This window comes from Peromyscus leucopus, chromosome 18, assembly GCF_004664715.2.
Source record: "Peromyscus leucopus breed LL Stock chromosome 18, UCI_PerLeu_2.1, whole genome shotgun sequence".
Taxonomy (NCBI): Eukaryota; Metazoa; Chordata; class Mammalia; order Rodentia; family Cricetidae; genus Peromyscus; species Peromyscus leucopus.
Genome location: NC_051078.1, coordinates 20,688,742 through 20,709,704, shown reverse-complemented (window position 1 = coordinate 20,709,704; position 20,963 = coordinate 20,688,742).

Here is a 20,963-nt window from a genome sequence, read left to right as displayed (position 1 = left end):
AAAGACCATGAGTCATACCAAAGAACTAGAAGCCTGAATTCATCAGCAAAACAAAATGCAAGTGAGAATCATATTGTCTTTTATAAAATGACTTTTAATCCTTTCCCGCTGGTTCTTTTAAAAGTTTAAATGCATTCTAGGGGTTTTTCCTCTGTAATAAATACCAGACAATTTCTGGGAAGCAGATTATACCTACATTATTCTGCTGGAATGTAGCAATTACTTACAGTTTAATCATTACCAAGAAAAATTTTCTCTACATGCAACTCTTATTTCTGCAGAATTTTAATTTAGATTTTAATTCATGTATGTGACAACTTAGAACATTTCCATTTTTCCTTCCCATGAATTTGACATTTATATTTGTGTTCACTGGAGGGAAACTAAAACCTAAGCTGTCAGGGTCAGTGTGATACCAGCAGACAGGCTCACTTCTTAATGACACACAACATTGTCTGAAAGAGAAACTCCACATCATGGGTTGTACCGTTAATGCCGAATCTCCTTCAGCTGGGATCTCACCATCTCCACATTTTTCACAAGTTATAAAAAGGACAGAGCCTGTTACATGAAAGAAGCACTAAGATTTTCAGAGTCTAAAAATGTCAAGGAGACGAGGCAATCTAGTTGCTGGCCATGTATGACTGCGTGAACACCAGATTGTACTGAAATATTACCTCTGCTGGTGTGCAAATTGTTTCCCATTACCACTCAGAGAGTCCTGGCCTTTGAGGAAAGGATAGCTCTGCACTTTCTGAGAAAAGGCTGACTTACAATATGATCTCTTATGTAAATTAACTTTCCCAAGAGGGAATTTGAGGACTGAGTCCATGTCTTCAATGCATCCATATATTCTATATTCAGTGTGATCTTGGTTTGGATTTATGCACCAGTTCCTTCATACATGAGTTTAGCAGAATCTAACACTATTACCTTCTTCAGCACTGAGGCATATCAGTCCCAAATGTGATGTGTTTGGGTTCCATTTTTTCCATTGTCTCTAAAATTAGCTTTCTCCTGTCTGTGTGGCAAAAGTACTTCCTTTCTGCCAGCCACTTCGGTCTATCATCTGTATCATCCTCTCCATTTTTGTCTTTTACAGAAATAATCTGTTTGGCTTCTCTCTACCTACAGGGAATTATGCGTATCTGAAATTTGGAAAAAAAAAATTGCTCAAATTTTTTTGTTGAACTTTTACCTTCAGACTATCTTTGGAAAAGGGACATCAGTATGACAATGGTATGACACCGTCTCTCAATTGTCCATTTCTAAATACATGATAGACTGAACTTTTTTTCATGTATGACTAAAGCCAACTAAATAAAGGTAATTTATTCATGAGAAGGTAAGGGACGTTTCTTTCAAATGGTAGAGACTCCAGCGTGGCAATAACCAAGCCTATGAACATTTTACTTCTCCTAATTGGCAGGTAATGGCTCCAACTGGAAAGTCTGGTCACATGCTTTCTGTTGCTTTGGGATTGAGTACTTGCGATAAAGATGCACTTCTAGGGCTTGGAATAATGGCCCGATCTGTTTCAGTAGGTAAAGAATCTATGAGACAAGCATGAGGTCTAGACTTAATACCCCCCAAACCCATGTAAACAGAAGGAAGATTGACATATCTATAATATCAATACTGGGGAGGCAGATGCGGGGGTCTCAGGAGCTTAATGTCCAGGAAGGCTAGACAATCCATGTACTCCACATTCAGTCTAGGGCCCTGTCTCGAAACATAATGTGGAAAACAATTTATGAAGACATTAGAAGTCAACCTATGGTTTCTACATGCACACATATGCACATACACACGTACACACACACATGCGCACGCATGCATACACTTATGCAGGAACAAAAACATACAGTAAACCCACATAATTGATTGATTGATTATTAAAAAGATGTTATATTCAGCTTTGTTCACATGTGTTCTGACTGTAAACATGAAGGCCAAGCTCAAGGCTAGGGTGTACATGGCTGAGTCCATTGGATTCTCTGGTCTGCTGCTAAACACACCATCTTTCCATCGACATAAGCTACCATCTATAGCAGCACCATGACTAATAAAGATTGTCTTCTCCACTTCAGTCTATTACACTTTTGACTTTTGTTTCAGTTGTTCAGAACTCAAGGCATCTGATCTTTATATATTGTATTCTCTAAATCCAAACATGTCTGAATAAATCATATTTAATTTAATTCGACTATTTAAAAAGAGGGATAACCCAGCTGGGCGGTGGTGGCGCGTGCCTTTAATCCCAGCATTCAGGAGGCAGAGCCAGGTGGATCTCTCTGAGTTTGAGGCCAGACTGGTCTACAGAGTGAAATCCAGGACAGGCACCAAAATTACAGAGAAACCCTGTCTCAAAAAACAAAGGGGGGGGGTGGGTGTTGGATAATCCAGAGACCGATACTACATGTTTAAAACAATCAGGAGATATAGAAAATGCTTATTTTTTCTATGTGGGTAGTCTATTATGTTCGTGTTTCAGTATAACAAGTCATTGATATTTGCAAAAATTATCCTTTATCTCAGAACACTAAGTTAACTCAAGGTCATACTAGCTCACACACTAGTCAGTGTCTAGTTAATAGTTATTGAGCACTACATGCCTTTAGAGTATGCTTAAATAATGAACAGCACCTCAGTTCTCCATGAGATGAACTTTAACAGTCTCTCTGGCCCTTAAAATCTGGAGAATTACCATGCTACATCTCCTGATTTAGCTGATTCTTTTATTGAATACAGTGGGCAGCAGAGGAATGCAATAATACCATATCGACTTTTCTGCCTTTTCTCTTCCTAGTCTGCTACTGGCTGCTCTCTATCTTCTCCAAGACTTCTGCTTTCTCTATTCATTTCATGGTTTTGTTATAGATAAGCCTGACTTACAATAGCATTAGCTTTCTAAACCTAACCAGGCTCATAGTGTCCTGTTTCTGTGATATGGATCTCATCCGGTTCCAATGTGCTATTCTAACCAGTTCACTTCCTGAAGCTATGGGGCTTTTTCTTTGCTCATTCGGGAACTTCTACCTTAACACATCGACGTGTGTGTGTGTGTGTGTGTGTGTGTGTGTGTGTGTGTGTGTGTGATGATCATGATGATATCTTTGTATGGTTTAGAGGCACAGATGTGCAAGATGCAGTTGGTATCCACCCACTCATTTAACATGTTTGCTTTTTGGTTTTTGGTTTTTCGAGACGAGGTTTCTGTGTTGTTTTGGTGCCTGTTTTGGATCTTGCTCTGTAGACCAGGTTGGCCTCAAAATCACAGAGATCCACGTGGCTCTGCATCCCTAGTGCTGGGATTAAAGGCACTCACTACTGCCGCCCAGCTGACAAGTTTTATTTCATTGTCATCCTATATGTTTTTATTTTGCTTTTAATTATTACTAATGATATGGCCTGCTGATTGGTATAGCAGCTATTGGTGTTGACATATAATATGGCTACTGTTATGCCCAGATTGGGGACCCCCCAAAAGACCACCCCGGAGACCAAAATCTAGCATGTAAAAACAAAGAGCCTTTATTTCAAGCTCCAGAGCTTGGTCCCTCTGTCTCTCTGACACAGTGGTGAGAGCAGAGAGCTGTGAGCTCAGGTGGGGTGGGGTTTTTATCATAGCAGAAGTTGGGGAGAGGGTATTTCCAGGGTCCAGGATCCTGATTGGCTAACAATTGTCTAGGTGGTATTTGTAAAACAAAAATAGGTGTGTGCTAAACTCCAGGGCATCTGTTTACCTTATCTAATGGTTGGAATGTTTGGGATGTCAGGTACTTCCTCATCCCTGGGTGGATCCCTGGGTGGTGTTAGCTTAAAGCTTTCCTAGATCTGGGTGTTGCCTGTCAGTAAGCCTGTCACAGAAGCTGTGTCTAGGCCCCTTAGTCTGTCATGGCTGCTGTGTGGTCAAGGTGTTTTGGGGCCCTTCACAGCTACCTAGTTGTAAATATATAAGAGTTTTTATTGAATTTTAATTCATTCATTAATTTTGGGAGGGTGTGTGACAAACCATATATATAGAGGTCAGAAGAATATTATCAGAACTCTCTCTCTCTCTCTCTCTCTCTCTCTCACACACACACACACACACACACACACACACACACGTACATAAATCAAAACAAAAGTAATTTTTTTTTAGCTGGGAAGTATAAGTTGAGCGATCTCTGAACTGTGGTTACTTTCCTCTGTATTGAGACTATCTCCCTTTCTTTCCCCTTACTTTTAATCATGTGCCAACCTCCCCCACTCACAGAGATCTTCAACTGTCCTGTCTCTTTCCCATGGCCACAGGGAATGATTCAGAGATATATTTGTGACCCAAACCAGACCAATCAGAGCTCTTCCCCAGATTCTGCTTAACTGGGGTCTCTCCATGCTTCTTCAGAAAAGTCTCAAGTGGTGTGAACTCCAGAGCACTCAGAAATCACCATTTTTAGCCTGAGGATAAAGTCTGTCTACCAAACAAGGAAAGAGAAGTGATCAGAGATGGGTGAGAGGGAGGTAGAGAGACGAGAGAAAGTTCTGGTTTCAACCAAACTACAGTTGTTTTTCCTTAAGAGCCAGGAATTAAAGTCTGAGCTATACCAGGATTATTAAAATAAAAATTAAGAAAAAAGACAAAAACCTCCTTTATTGTTTAAACTACTTCACATTAGGCTTCTGTCACTTGTTAACTAAATAGTAACAACAGGACATCCTTCAGTCTGTGACATAGTGGGTTCCCTGGTTCCAGATAACTTGATCCTAATGAGTCGTCTCAACTGAATTGTCAGGCCAAGTTATCAGCAGAGCACCTTCACTTTACCCCAGGTAACACAGACCCACCCTTTATCCTCCACTGACTTTCCCACTGTGTGTGTGTGTGTGTGTGTGTGTGATAGGTACCATTGCCTCAGAGCTAAAAGGTAATGATCTTATCATAGCAGTGCCTTTTTATCCCTTTTCCTTATCATCCCTTAAAATGACCTATAAATTCAGTTCAGAATTTTTATTACAAAATAGTGCTATCAATATTCTATATGATATTTCTCTACCCTGAAATTCGATAACAAACATTCATTTACATCACTTAATAGCCTCCATCCCAAAATAACAAATATACACACGTATTCCATATACGCCCACATCACTCTACCCCACGTCTCTCATTAGGGAATAATACCAGTGGAACTGGGTTGTCATCATTCTCCAAACTGCCCTACCCCCTGTCTACGTGGCTTGAAAGCATACTTTTAGTGTCTCCGCGTCTGAGAGATGTTTGTTTTGTTTGTATTAGATGTTGGTTCTATTGGTTCTCTGGAGACGACCCCACGTAGCAGCAATTACCCATTATGGTTGAATTAGATTCAACCATCCGAATGCAACAGGTATCTGTTCAGAGATCTCCCCTCTCTGATCTCACCCACCATGATCAGTGCCTTGCTGCTATCAATATTCATTCCTGAAGGAGAGACTCACATCACCCATTTCTCCATCGCACTCTCTTTGTTAGCCACATACTCTCTTAAGAGCTCTCTTTTAGCACTTCTCCAGTGTTGGAACAAATACATTTTTACTTCATTTTAAGTTAAGCATTCCTAAAGTGTCTAGATTGGTTTCAATTTAAGACTAGTCCAGTTCACAATCCCATGTCTCCTTAGCCAGCTGTGTTTGCTTATTCATAGATCAAAAATATTCAAAGATCGAGATATCCCAGGGTTCCTCCACCCGGTGCTGCCTTTTGTTTGATGGATTCCACCCGATGAGGAGAGGCAGCCAGCCATATGGTGGCGCCCAACATGCCATGCCGATTGGCTCCTCCAAGCGAAAGCGCACAAAGCAGCCAAGTGTGATGATAAGAACTGGTAGATACAAAGGAGACCCAAGGAGGACCGACCTTGGAACACTCCAAGACCCTAATGGGATGTTCTCCACCAAGTCCCTCCCCTTGTTGTGCCCAGATCTCGTTGAACCGGCCCCAACCGACGAAGACCACCAAGACGAGCATGCCGGAATGCAAAAGCCAAGGTTTTAATTCTGGGGATATCCAAAGGTTGCAGCCCTCCAGCAAGAATCCTCACAACCAAAGTCCTATAATTGTGGGCAGGGATTTCGTCATGAATTCCGTCCGGGAGGTAATACATCCAACGCTAAGTGGAGGCTGGAGGTAAGCGCCCACCTCTGCCTGTTAATGCCGCCCTGCAGCTCCTTTTTAAAAGGTAAGAAAGCTAGTCGACCAGGGTTACAAATTCGATTTACGCGGCCGTAAGCTAGGTGTCCATGCAAGGGACTCAAGTTACGACCCCCTCCTGATGTTGGCGCTCGCAGTTTCTCAAGGAGAACTGTCTAGAAAAGAAGAGAGTTTAGCGTGTCATCGAACATCGCGTCCGCGACCAAGAGGAAAGCCAGAGTAGTGGTGGCTTGACCGCCAACGCACATCGTGCTACACCATGTCTGGCCTACATGATGCACACATCAGTGTGGGGAGTGCCATATATCGTAAGTCCTGGATCTCTCAAGCTTCCCCCCTACACAGCGCAAACCATTGGAAAACTACAAATAGGAAAATCAACACAATAAGTAATACAAGGGCGAGTACACCCGAATCTTTCCACTGAGTGATTTTCCCCCTTGCCGTGTACATGGGCTTTTGTGCTCTCTTATTTATACTCCTTACTCTTGTATGCCTATTTTCCTTTAAAGACTCCTTTCGTTTTTTGTAACTACATTCGTGTTTTGTCTATACATCTTTTACCACATTCCTGCTCTGTGTCTTTCTCTGTGAAGCGCTAATCTGTAACACGTGATATGTAAACACTCACCTAAGTCTGTGTGTTTTCAGAAGGTATATATATATATTGTTGATCTTAGAGATGCTTTCCATCTGGACAACTACTCTCGTCCAATATTATGTTGCCTGTCTTATAGGTGTTTTTTGTTGAACCTCTGGCGGTATATATGGGCTAAATCCTGTTTATAAACTGACCTTGGTTTCCTAACCCTACCAACCTTGGATCCCTGAGTAGTAGGTAAGCACTCATATTTGGGCCCTGGCCTCTTGATCCCTCCTCGCAAAACTGTGATCTCGAGATGCTTAAGCCTCCATTGAAAAAGATGCTTCATGGTGCCTAAGAGCTCCGATGTTAGACGCATTTTTGTGATAACAGGTTATTTCTAAGTCAGACCTCTCGGACTGCGAGAATCTTTTGCGGTCTTCACCCACACCCCCCTCTAGAGTGCGTCAGCGTAATGGCACAAGTGACGTATAGCCCATGTCTCTAAGGCAGAAGCAGAAAGTGGAATAATATAGATTAGACCTCATTAGTTTTTTGTTCGACTTAAAGTGCCAGTGATAATGCAGGGGAGATTGCCAGTCAAGGGCTTCACTGGGTCTTACTGCACACAGAAAACTCTTTGTTTTATTTATCTTCAATTCCTCCTTTTTCTCGGTGCGTGAAATAGTTTTGCCAGACAGGAGAGGTTAGTGACCTCCTGTGTAGCTTTGCGCCTATTGTCCTCAGATTACAATACAGTCTAACACTTTCAGAGACAGTAGGCCCAGGCTGCCGGCGCTCGAACTCACAGAGATGGCGTGGCCTGGCTCTTGAACTCCCCAGACCTGGCGAGTGCTGGGAAACAATTAAAGGCGTGCCGCCCCACCACCGCTCCGGCGAAAGCCGTCTTCTAAAAAGGAGTTCGCAAACTTTTCTTCAAAACCCCCCTATGGTTCTTCCCAGGCCACCGCTTTTTGGAAATTCCCAGTGATGTTGGCTGAGAATAGAATTGGACACCAAAACCCCCTATCCCTAAACCCAGAAGCTACTCTCAATTGTATAACTAGCAAATTTTAAAAAAAGTTTCTTTCATATAGACCAGGATGGTGCAGTAATTGTGTTTGCTTTTACTTGTTGGCCTTGGTAATAAGAAACCTACTTGCTTAAAGGGATAGGGCCTTGTTGGCACCAGCCAAACGCAAATGAGCTTCCAGATTAAATGTTGCCAAACCACAACAGACGAGGAAACTTAATTCTTAATTACTTCAATGTTTGACCCTAGCTTGGTTTGGTTTCTGCCAGCTTTCCTTAACTTTAATTTTCCCATCTACCTTATATCTCCTGGGCTTTTTCCAAGTTCTTCTTACTCTGTAAATCTTACCCTTACTCCATTGGCTTGCCCTGTTCTTGAGTCGCGTGGGGCTGCCCTGATATTCTCCTCCTGGCCCTAGCTATCTTCTTCTTTCTTCTTCTGTATACTCTCTCTGCTCTGCCAAGGCCCCAACCATCCTTCCTTCCTGCCTTGACCCATTGGTGTTGTCAGTTCTTATTAGATCATCACGGGTGGTTATAGCAACTATTGTAGCCCGAGGCCTCACCTTAGTTAAATACACTCACCAATTGTCACCATGAGAGATTTTTAATAACCAAAATTCTGCAACAATACTAGACGCGCCTCCGAAAATTTTGTTATAGCCCCTTGATATTACTAATCCTCCTCCATTCAATTGCCCAAAGTTTTATTCCAGCCTACCCATAGTGGAGAGCGCTTCTATGTTGTCATTGTGTGCCTTTGTATGTCCATATTATGTGCGCTTCCTTCCAGTTTTGCTTTATTTTATGTTTTTTGTTGTTTGTTTCTTCGAGATATGGGAGCGGTTGATCCTAGCCTAGGGTTCCTTCCCCGAAGTGAGTTCCTTTCTGTGGTTTTAATGGACTAATTTTGCCGTAGAGATAATATCGTTAAGTCTACATGTGCTGAGGACAAGCGCTGGGCCTCCACCTACTCATTTGATAACCAGTTCACCATACCATCTCGCACTGCCCACTCATACTTACCAAAGATACCATCTAGGGGAGTCGGTGACTAATATTAAACCGATGGACCAGTTGACTTTGTAAGAAATTAAATAGGCGAGAGATCAGTTGCCACCCACTGGCACCTGTGCTTGCAGGAGGACCCTCATGTCTACGCATGTTCTTCTCGACCACTGTAATTTAATTAGACCCAGCCACAATATACACAGCGCGAATAGGGCCTTCCCTATAATGCATGTGAAACTTAGTTCATTGCCCCTGTATGTATAAACCCTTTCCACGCCCGTCTGTACATGCTGTCAATCAGCCTCCAAATTCGCCCGCTTCTTAAACATTTTTTCTCTAGAAGGCTTCAGTCATTCATCTTTGTGCCGTCGCATTCGTCCTCACATGGTACACTAAGTTTGGGATAGAGCCCAGAACACTTCTAACATATAACCATCATTCATTTTCCCTACCTAAACAAATTTATCTATATCTAGACCTCCAGAAAAAATCACTACTCGATCATCACCAACCCAATAACCATAGTTATATTATTAGACATAACGTATCATAAGTGTATTATCTAATTTTTTAGGACCTAGTCCCCCTAACCAAATATAATACATGACCCAATTTGTCTTATAATATTGGCTCCCATGTAAACCAATTTCTCTCAATCGCTATGCGTTATTTGTTTCCTTCTCTGCGAGCTTTCATTTTTGTATACTCCAATGCCGGCCACTTTTCGCCCGCCCTAGATAAGTTATATATACACTTTCGTAACCCTTTTCTTCATTATGTGTGTTTTTGCTAATGTAAGACGTCTTTGTTTGCAGAAACCTTCAGAAATGCGTTGTGTTTGATGTTTGTAGTTACTATTTTTTTTCCCCTTTGGAGGCATTTGCACCTGAGAGGCTAGCTAAACTCATGTGCTGGCAAGAGGAATTTGCTCACACGGCTAAATGTGAAAGAGCGGCCAAGGGGAAAAGCATTGTCTCGTGTGTGCACCCGATTAAATATGTAAATCAATTTACTATGGAAAACAGAGATGCCGAGATCCGTGGGTTAGGTACTGAGCGTGAGAGTGAAGTTGATAATAGACACCTCATGCAAACACAGCTCAAGACTAACCATTCCACTCTGCTCATTCTGCTGAACTCTTGTGCTCAAATCGCTTGGTTGGTTCTGGCCTCTTTCATACGCAGTTGCTTCTACTGTCTGTCACCTTGGGTGTTTGCACCAGTGAGTGCTCATATAGAAAAATAGGACCGACTGTTATTTGGTCGGCTTTAGAGATCTGAACTGATCCCGCACCAATGGTCTTTCCTCTGCAACATAAGAAACCGGGGTGTGTCATTTGTGCAGATCTTTTGTTGGAGGATCACACCAAGGAAAGGAGGTCCTTCCCCACTTGTGGAAGTGTTGCCAAGAGATAACATGATGGCCACAAGTCGCTCAGAAATTTGGTAAGGGACAACCAATTAATCAAATGGCGGTCACAGGTGTGTGTTCTACACTGGACTTCTCTCAGCGTGCAAGTGCCTCACTTTTCTCTCGTTAAAAACATGGTGACCTCTCACGCTAGCATTTGGAGGGTCGCGCCAATCTGAGATCAACAGTGCGTGAGCTTGGCAGAGAGAAAGAGAACGTACCCTCTGTTATACCCTAAGTCACCAGTGACCTGGGACCGCGGTATGGCAACTTGTAGGACCCAGACCCTCCTCAATGTTGTATAACTACAATCAAAAAACAAAGATTCCAAAGTTTGGTGATTAGATGGTAGGTCCTTGAATTCTCCCTGCAAGCCCCACCGGCACGTACGGAATAGAAGCTAGAGCGAAAATCACTCTCCAGGACATACCTCAACATTACAATAAAGCAAAATAGCTACTCCTCACCATAGGTAATGTCGACCACATATGGCTGAATTCCCATTTTGCATTAATATTTGATTGCCCACTGTGGGTGATATAATGGAGCCAATTTGAAACTAAGCGTGTTTACTCCTTTTATGACTCACCTGTGCTCAACTCTGTGTTTATATAGTGAGGCAGCAGTGCGAATGTCGATCTTTGTTCCCAGTTACAATGGAACTCGCGCACGAAGATGTGCCTGTAAGTGATATGTGTAACACGATCCCCTCGGCAATGCCACTCTACAGGCTGCATACACAACAGCGAGTATCCCGCATGTCTTCGTCAGCCCGGCATCGTTCGCTCGTCCGCCATCCTGGACTGGCACCAAGCTCGCGTCAGCTTAACTGTACGCTGCTCCATCAAAATGAAAGGGCTGTTTTGTAGCTCGTAGATTGTTTCTCTTCTCGTCACGTTAGGCCGCCGCCCTTGCATGTAAATATCTCTACCGACCACCTACTCGAGTCCCTCGTGCTTCTCACTTGCTATTGAGCCTTGTCTACTCGTTCTATGTTCGGTCCCTGTGCATGGCTGTATCTGCGACGCCCTATATTGTCCTGTGATGATGAAGAGCACTCAGGACGCCCAGATCAGCTGTTTATCCTATGGTTTGTTAGTATCAAACTAAGAGGGACTATGATAAGGTTTTAGCTGTGAGTAACGCTCAGCCTTTCTCAGGGTGCCACCTAGATCCAGGCACCACGCCGCAGCTCCCGAGCGCCCCCACACCGTCTGCAGCTGCAGCCGACTTGGCGTCTCTGAAGAATAACTTCCCATAGTTCACTCAGTTCAATATTATGATAAAATCAAGCTTATAGAGACGGTTCTGCGATCTCTGCAACATATATATGGCGCGATCCTCATGAGCCACAGCTAGCTCTTGCCTTAGGCTCAAACCTGCTTCTTCTCACTCGCCTGTGACATGTGCTTGGGCCCCAAGCCTCGGGCGTTAAGTGAGTGTTCATTCTGTAGCAACCGTGTAAGAGAGTAGTGAACTAGAGATCTAATCAAGCCAGTCGAATCATGGCACGTGACACGAGCAATGTATATGTTTGTGACTGTTGGCCAGTCGTGTTATACCAATTCTGTCCTCTTTTTTATAGTATTTTCAGTCCTCCGACCTCTATACTCCTCATGACCTCTGGGAGTGATTGCTTCTATCCCCTGGCCGTATGAGTCCCTCTCCACTCTCTCTCTATAAATGTGCTGTGATGGTGCTTACGTGCGACAGTGTCAACCTTGGGCTGAGAGGAAGTTCCCTTGTCATGGCTCTGAGGTGATTTCCTTTGGCGCCGGACATCTATACCGACTCTTATTACTTCCACTTTAGAGTTGTAGGTGAAGCGTCAGTTGTGGTCTGACCCATAACAATATAGTCTATGTTACACAACATGTTCACTATATGTCCCAGTGAGCTAATCAACCTCTCTGTACATTGTATCTCCTAATTGTCCTGCTTATAATGAGACGTATCGTGCTGCACTGTGTCGTGATCATCCCATCAAGACTTCTGTAGTGAAAGTAGCTGATATTCCTGTAAAATCTCTCACGACCAAGGATTTAATCACTACACTACCTCTTCAGACAATATGGCTGTCCTTTGCTTTTTACACCCAAAAATACTATTTCTCTATATTTATACCAACAAACCTGAAGAATGTGTTAGAGGTGGGAGGGGCAGGAGGAGTGAGCAGTGATGTGATTGATTAGGAGGAAGATAGTATTTTGTGGCCCCCCTGCTTCCCTCCAATGACTTCAAAGGGCGCCAGCGCTGCTTCAGGCCTCAGTGCTTTGCCTCGTGGCGTTTCCCACTATTAATTAAGCTTCTTTCATCTCTCTGCAGTCTTCTTTGTGAACATGTCCGGCTTTCTTCTGGTCATTGAGCTTCCTATTCTACATGTTCGATAGCGCGCTACATTCTCATTTGAACTGCTACAGAGCTGGAGCTTTATACTACCCACAGCTCCATTCTCTTGCTTGCCTCTCTTGGCTTTATGGATGATGCAGAACAACAGTTAGCGTTTAAACACACGAAGTCTCAGGTAAGTCACATAAGTCTTGATCAGAGTTTTGATACTCAGACCTTAGGAGGAGCCCTAACACTCCAGAGCTTTTATAACCAGAGACAAAGCAGCCACCCGCTAGCCACTGAAAGAGCCGGGGGGGAGGGCACACAGTGTGGCATATCACGTTAACTATGCTATGTTGACTTGATGATACTCCGGGGAATGGCGCTCAAGTATAGACGAGAAGCTTTATCACTGAGGCGGTCTGAGTATATTTAGACTACTCGAAACAACCAAGTGTGACCCTGGTGATGTGCTTAAGCCTTTTAGGCTGAGGGCAGCTAGGGGACGACCCCTTCTGTCCAGTTATCTCGGGTTTCTATTCTGCCTGTCTGCGCCAGACGGTGCTCCTAGGAGAGTCATATGCCATTGCTTGCTCTTTTCATCCCCGCCCTAACCGCCTTCTCCTACACGCTATGTATAGCCAAGTACAAGTCGTGCATTGAAGGTATGGCCTACTCCTAGAATCCCATACGATGGACATATCATATTCGCAGTGAATGTTGCTCTTTAATATAACGAGTACCTCCTTCTCGCACCCGCCCACCCTTTGCCGGAAGTGATACCAAAATATACCTGAAATGGGCTGTGAAGAATGCCACTTACGCGGGTGAGGTGTGAAACGTATATTCACAATACCCCTGTGTTGTTGATGGTGTCATGAGTCCATCCTGGCTCATATAGGGCTATAAGAGGTCATCATATATTGGGCTGAACCGACTTAAGCAGTACCACTCAATTAAGCCAAAAGCCCATCTTTCCTCCAGAGAACCAGCACCTCTCAACCTCCCAATTTTTCCAGCGTCAGAATCTCTCGTTTCACAGTCCGATTTTTCCAGGACTCCAATGCGCCCAATCAGGCTCTTAATCCATGCTCATGGGGATGAGACTTCAGTGCGACCCTCTTCTTCCTGCACACACGATATTGTCCTATGTTTGAGTCAGGCCACACTCACGTCACCCATGCCATTCCTAGAGAGAATTCTCCTCAGCTTTGCGCATGCCCTTTCGTCCACCCCCACGATCCAGCCCTTCCCCAAGAGTATACTCTCTATTGCCCACCCTCTCCTCTCGATAGCAAAAAAGCCCTTCGTGGTGGGCCAGGCTCACCTGTGACTGTCGAGGCTTCCTTGCGTCCTACCACATACGGCGCCTTGCCTCTTTATGAGAGTCTCTAGGTAGTAGGGAAAGCAAACAAGGCCACCTTCGCTCCCTATTGCGACTCAAAGGTTTCGTTCCTCCACGAGGCTGAGGGTCCCGATATTATAGGTCATATCCAAATCCTGTGTCCCCATTTATCGATAAGAAAACAGACAATTCTAGTCCTATATATATCAGTGTGAATCGCACAAACCCAGATGTGGCGGCCCCGCCTCGGTGAAACCCAATAAAGCCCTCGCGCATTTTACTGCTATAGTCTCAGAAGCAGGATTCCCCTCACCATAGAGCGGACAACTCCTCCACCTAAGCGGCGACCCCCAATAAGTCTCATACTTAACGTTTTACATATATTAATTTCCATACCCACCTACCAATATATTCGTATATTATCGTGTTCGCAGGTAGATGGCCAGCCGGCAATCAGAACACACAGTACATACAGGATATCAACACCGTATCCAACTCTCTCACCACCACCTGACACAGGAAAGAACCAATATATGTTTGTCGATTCTGAACTGGAGTTTGACAACAGGCTTCTTAACAGTATGCAATTCACATTAGTTTCTCATTCTCTCCATTACGATAAAAACTTCGAGGACATCTGGGGGCACCACTCCAAGGGTCACCACCGTTACACAAGCGAGCTGAGCGCGAAGGTATATATGTGTGTCCCTCAACTAAGCCACCAGAGTGACCTGAGCACATAAAGACATATACAGCCTTCTCAGTGTAGTAACAGGCCCGGCCTTAGTTAGCAGCACTTTGTCAGTGTGCTTATCATGTATGGTGTTTTCCGCTATAGGCACAGCTTACTCGTTTCTCTCCCTTAAGAGACACAGTCACGCATTCAACGCGTGTAGGAGTCAGTCATCCAAGTTGAGCAGTGTGGCATACGGACGCCCGATGAAACACAAGGCTACAACTGATCTCATCCTTCACCCACTTCACACACCACACACAATGAAATAATGAGCCGTTTTTAACCAGGACACTTGGACTCCACCAGCCATAAGGGTTTCAGCTGGGAGTACTGCTTAGGCCCATCAGGGTGCTCCAGGTGTTATAGTTCCTCCTCTCATTGTGCACTCGAATGCAGCTAAGGACACCCACGCCTCTAGGTTTATCCTGAAGAATAGTATATTAGCATAGGTGGAGGCTTACCCAAAAGGATAGCCTTACATAAAAGGGACCATTAAGTGAAATTGTGCTGAATAAATTGATGAGCAATAACAACTCCTAATCAATCCGTCAGGTGAAATTCTATATATTTTATGACAAATAACACAAGACTACCAAGATAATGTGTGGATCCGGTGAGCGATATATAGATACTAACAGAGCTATTCATGACGGCCCTCAAACTCAGTTCTGAAAGACATATCTATTGGTTGAAAGTAGGAATACACTGGAAATTCATATGTTATCTCTATATAATTTAATATTAGAACTATATACCTATTGGAACCCCTCTCCTATGCTTCGCGCTCGAAAACTGGAAGAGCGTCTCCACCAAATCATTACTCTCTGGACAATCTGTCCTCTTGCCAGCCTCTTGACTCACCCTCGCCAGAGGATGCACCACGGGCTCTGAAGCGATAAACACACACGATCAGTCAAGCCATCGGAACGCACAACATAGCCGAGCATTCTACTGAACCCCCAGACTACAAGTCAGCATTTGAAACCCAGGCTTCAGTCGACCTGGTGACCTGGAACACTCAGATGATAGCTCCAAGGGCAAGCAGAACGACACACTTGACCATAAAAGGAACTTCAACACTATAGTTTAAGAGAGAGATAGAACTAACTGAGTGCGACTTAAACAGAGCAGTGCTATCTGACATAATTATGGTTGAGGTCTCATTCATTAACCGAGTGGATTAAACAACTAAACAATTTATAATTAACTCGCAAGCGTAGCAAGAAGCAAACTCTCGCAGAAAACGAGTCCTTTCCAGCGAATTGCCAGGGAAGCCACCTTTCTGGAATGATAAACCTGTGAGTTTTCTCCAAATCCTGTGGTCCCTGTCTATGAGCTCACCGTGTCTCAGAGCTGATGGAGAAACAACAGAGTGAGTGGCTCTACCTGAAAGGAGAAGCGTTGTGTGAGAGAAGAGAAACTAGTGGATTGTGCACTAGGGTCAGGGACTAAGGTCACTAAACAACGGGCCGCAAAAGCTATAGTTCCATAGGACCACCAGTTCACCTAGTGTGACTGGATTGATAGGGAGGGAGCCCCACATAAATTTAAGGGTAGCGTGTGTTCCTACATGCCACTCACACCCCTATCACCACTGTCCATTGCGCCTTATAGTCCCACAGTGTACTTGGCCCTCATGCCTCCCTCTGGAGGAATAGAACTAGGTATCTATATGAGTAAGCTGACCAATCCGGGTCTCCTGGAGTACATGAATAGATTACGTGAGAGAGGGGCAAGGGGTTTGAAATGCTCGAAAGACTGTAAGAGGATATAAGAGCAAACGTAGCCTTCCTCGCCACATATCTAACAGCAACACTCCTATCACTGGCATCAACCTAGTGGAATCGTTAGAATAGCTGTACTCAGTGTATATATAGGTAAGTTACAGTTTACCATCACTCGCAATCAACACATCCACGTATAATTATTGTCATATATAACGGTGATGTGTGGAAGCGCATGTTCCTGTGGGTGGTTCATGACGCTACTCCTCTTGTCCACTTGCCTTCCGGACACATCTGCTCCTGCAGCTTTCCAGAAATTTTTTTTTCCTGGTTCCTCTAATACCATAGGAAGTAGATTTCAGAATCGTCATACGAACCTCACCACTCTACTTATAGCACAAGAGAAGAGCCCATTGCAGACTCGAGACCTCAATGGAACAAAATCTGTCTACGTGAGGACCTCTCTTCCCACATATTAGTTCTGGCGCGTGTGATGGGGTCCTTGAGTGATATGGGGAACTCTAAAAGACATGGTTTGGACCACGAGAGAAACCAGCGTCCTGAGCCACGTGGTGATGTGTTAGTGGAGAGTACACATACGAAGTGCCAAACATATACTAGAGAATCTGTCACGACGATGAAGAAAACCCTTAAGTGAAGCCAACCGTTTGGGCCCACTGTGGGGTGCCTTGCGGACAGCCAGAGCAAGTGCAACACCTGCGACTTGTCTTCTCACTTTTGTTCTCTACTGGCCACCAGGGGACTTGATATAGCATTCTCCACCCAAAAGGCATCCTCGCCAAAGAGAAACCTTTTGATCATTAATAAACTGAGTACCACCCTCATTTTTACCTCGTTCTTAGACCGTGAAAGGCAGGCTGACATGGACAGGAATCCCGGTGAACTCCGATGGGAGCTCAGAAAATGAGATCTGTTTCTCATTGACATTTCTCCCATTCACCCATCGATATAATCACACTTTATAGTAATATATGCGATTTATAGGTAACAAGGAAAATATTACATACGCTTCAAAGAAATCCTAAAATGATTTTGGACACAGCCTTATGAAAGTTTACTCAACTCGAATTAAATCCTAGTGCACCAATCGTTAGGAGAGTGATAGTAACGCCCAGGTAGTTGCTCTCTCAACCTTCCGAACCTCAATACTACATATCTTGGCAGCAGGCAGGTCCCTGGTGACCATAATTCCGCTTAGACACCAAAACCCAAGAAAATCAATGATATCTCAAGCCACAATATGGTGGAGTAGGAGATATAAGAGAATTGGGTTATCCATCAGGAGATGATCGCGATACAAAATCGTGAAAGGAGACCAGGAAAAGGTGTGGAGGGGCGCATATGGGAACATGACCAAGCAAAAAAGCATAAAAAGCCAAACAAAAAAATACGCTTGAATCATAACGTCCAAAGATCCTCGACCCCACCTACTCAAAAATACAACAATCTCATGTTCTACTCTGGACACAACTAACCCCCTCACAGCCTTTTCGACACTCCCCATCTCCAGTGATACCATCCTCCTGCTCACAACAATGTCATCAAGATTGGTCTCACTCTCGTTACTCCAATGTCTACTCTCACAGAGCATGCCAAATATCATCATAAACGATGTGACACAATAGTTGCATTGGGCCTCCTGGGATAAGAGCCCAGCTCCTCACCTAGTTACGCCACCACACTCTACATCTTAGTGAGAGCTAGGGCGTCTAAGCAGCCCCAGCCCTGGTCCAGCAGATTGAAAATCATATATACATGACTAAATGGTCAAGGTTTGGGAACCACACCTAACCGCGATGGCGCATCTCCATATATTCCACTGTGTCTGTCAATTGATCCGCTTCTAATATGCCAAGTCAACCATTTCAACCTTTATTTCCTGAAATGATCTCAAAAAAAAAAGATGGAATCAGACATTAGATAATCATCGAGGGTGGGCTCTAGACGGTGGGTAGAAACATGACCGACACTAGTTGCTTATGTGCTTACGTGACTAAAGCCTTATCTAAGACTCGTCATAGAAGTGGCAATCATCGAACACCCCAGTAAACTGTCCTGGGCTATGTCAACTCTGCCTTTTACTGTGAATATTGCCAGGGATGAGAAATAAGAGAGCAATGGTGCATGAAATATCCCGGCTCCAATTGAGATTCATACTCTTAATGCCTGAAGGCTCTGAACAAGCCTATGGTGGCTAGGAGACCTCATACAAGAACCTTTATGTATAGGTCATGGCTGTGCAATAACTATATAGGGTCTCAAAGCGTGCACTAGCCTGGTACAGGACAGTATGCTCATCAGAGGGGAAAAAAATGCCAGCGAAGTGCGTTATTGTAATTCTAAACATCTATGAGCAACGTCATGCACAATGCACTTCAATTTATTAAAAAGAAACATTACTACAACTTAAAGCACATAATGCACCCTCATATTAGTGAGATAGTGGATATGACGTTTAATACCCCACTCTTTGCCAATAGACAGCTCAACCAGCTAAAAAATAAACAGAGAAAATCTGAAGGTCTAAATTATGGGCATAAACCAAATGGATCTGGCAAAAATATTACAGATTCATTTTCATCTGCAATGTATACCAACAGCCAGAGAGGCGAGTACTCGAGTGCTCGACCCTGCGTCAGGCGCGGCTTCTCAGTGAACTTCATGGAGTATAGACTTGTGTGTGCAGATTGCGCAGAATAGCTTCAGGGCTCTACGCCACTACAGCGCGCTTTTGTATAGCGAGCAAAGCAGTAAGGTGTGCTCAAGGGAAAAAAAAAGATACCCGAGAGGAAAAACTCTAGTGAACCCAGCATATCACTTTCTCTCACACACATGATATCTCTACTAAGCTCCCACGCACACCTGGTCATGTAGCCCTGTCCTGCGGGAGTGATGGGATACCACTTTCTCAACCTCGTCGTAATGGCTTGGGAGTAATGCCGTCTCCCCTACCTCTCGTAACCACACTCGGGATCCCTAGGCATACCATACGTGAAAGGCCTTAGCCCAAAAGTTTCTTAGTATCGGACTAGATATCTGATTCCTGCCTGGTAATCGGTGCAGTAACATATCCGCCCTTAGCAGTACAAAGATTGAACTTTAAAACTCCGTGGAAGGTTACGAACTATATGGTACAGCAAGACATTAAGGTGAAGAGCAGAGTAATATGGTGTGAGAAGGAAGTGGGATAACCTCTTCGTAGAATTCAATGAAAATGCATACATAACAGATACACAAAACATGAAGCAGTTCAAGAAATCTCATACTAGTAACTTAGCAGAGCTCCTGGAAGGATCTAAAGACAAAAAGACAGGAATAAGACCCAAAAGGATGGGAAAGCGGAATGGGTGTCCAGTAACAGAGGTAGGTCCCGACCTAAAGACACTCGTGTGCAACTATTTCGCATTCCCATAGACCGGCTGGTCTCTGAAAGTGTCCCAAACTCAAAAGGCAACTACATAGTGTACAACTGCGGCCTACCACAACATAAGACAAAGAGAACTCCGACCAAATCCGACCTTCCCTCATGAAATATCATTACAAATAGAATATCCTCCATCAGATCCCTACAACAAACCGTGTGTTGTCTGCTATTAGTTCAGAACAAACAGGGCTATAAATTGGCAGATATCTGAGTGTTATGCTGTGAACCGACAGCTCTATCCAGAGAGGTGAGGCGGAAGAAAGTATTGTCGTCCTCGATATGATGAGTGAATCGCATAGAGAATCAATGATGATCTTGATATTAGAGCAAAACAACGACTCGATCATGTAGACTTTAACTATCTCTTGAGTCTGATTCGAGAGAGCGGGCAAAGGGGGACTTAACAAGAGGCACCAAGGAAATTCAGAGAATCCTAAGGTCATCCTTTAAAAACCAGTACTCAACCAAATAGGAAAGTCTAAAAGAAATGGATAATTTTCTCAAAACATACCAATTACCAAAGTTAACTCAAGATCAGATAAGCAACTTAAACTGACCTATAACCCCTAGTGGAATAGAAGCAATAATTAAGTCTCCCAAACAAAAAAGCCCATGGCCAGATTGTTTGTGTATGTGTGTAGAATTCTAAAAGACTTTCACAGAAGAGTTAATGCCAATTTTCCTCATATTATTCCAACAAATAAGAAGCATAGCCCAATTCTTTTTACAAGGCCACAGTTACTTTGATAGCTAACCCACACAAAGACTTAAAAAACAAAGAATCACAGACTAATTTCACTTAAGAACATAGATGCAAAAATACTCAAAATACTTGAAACCTAAATCGAAGAATGTATCAAAGGATCATCCACCATAATCAGGTAGGCTTCATCCAAGCTATGCAGGCATGGTTCAACATAGGACCATTGGTAAATGTAATCCCCCATATAAATGGTCTGAAAAACAAAATCCACATGATCATCTCATTAGATGCAGAAAAGGCTTTTGACAAAATCCAGCACTCCTTCATGATAAAAGTTATGGAGAGACTAAAGAATGCAAGGAACACAACTCAAAATAATAGAGATGATTTACATCTAGCTCATAGCCAACATCAACTTAAACAGAAAAAAACTCAAAGCAATTTTTCTAAAATCAGGAACAAGAC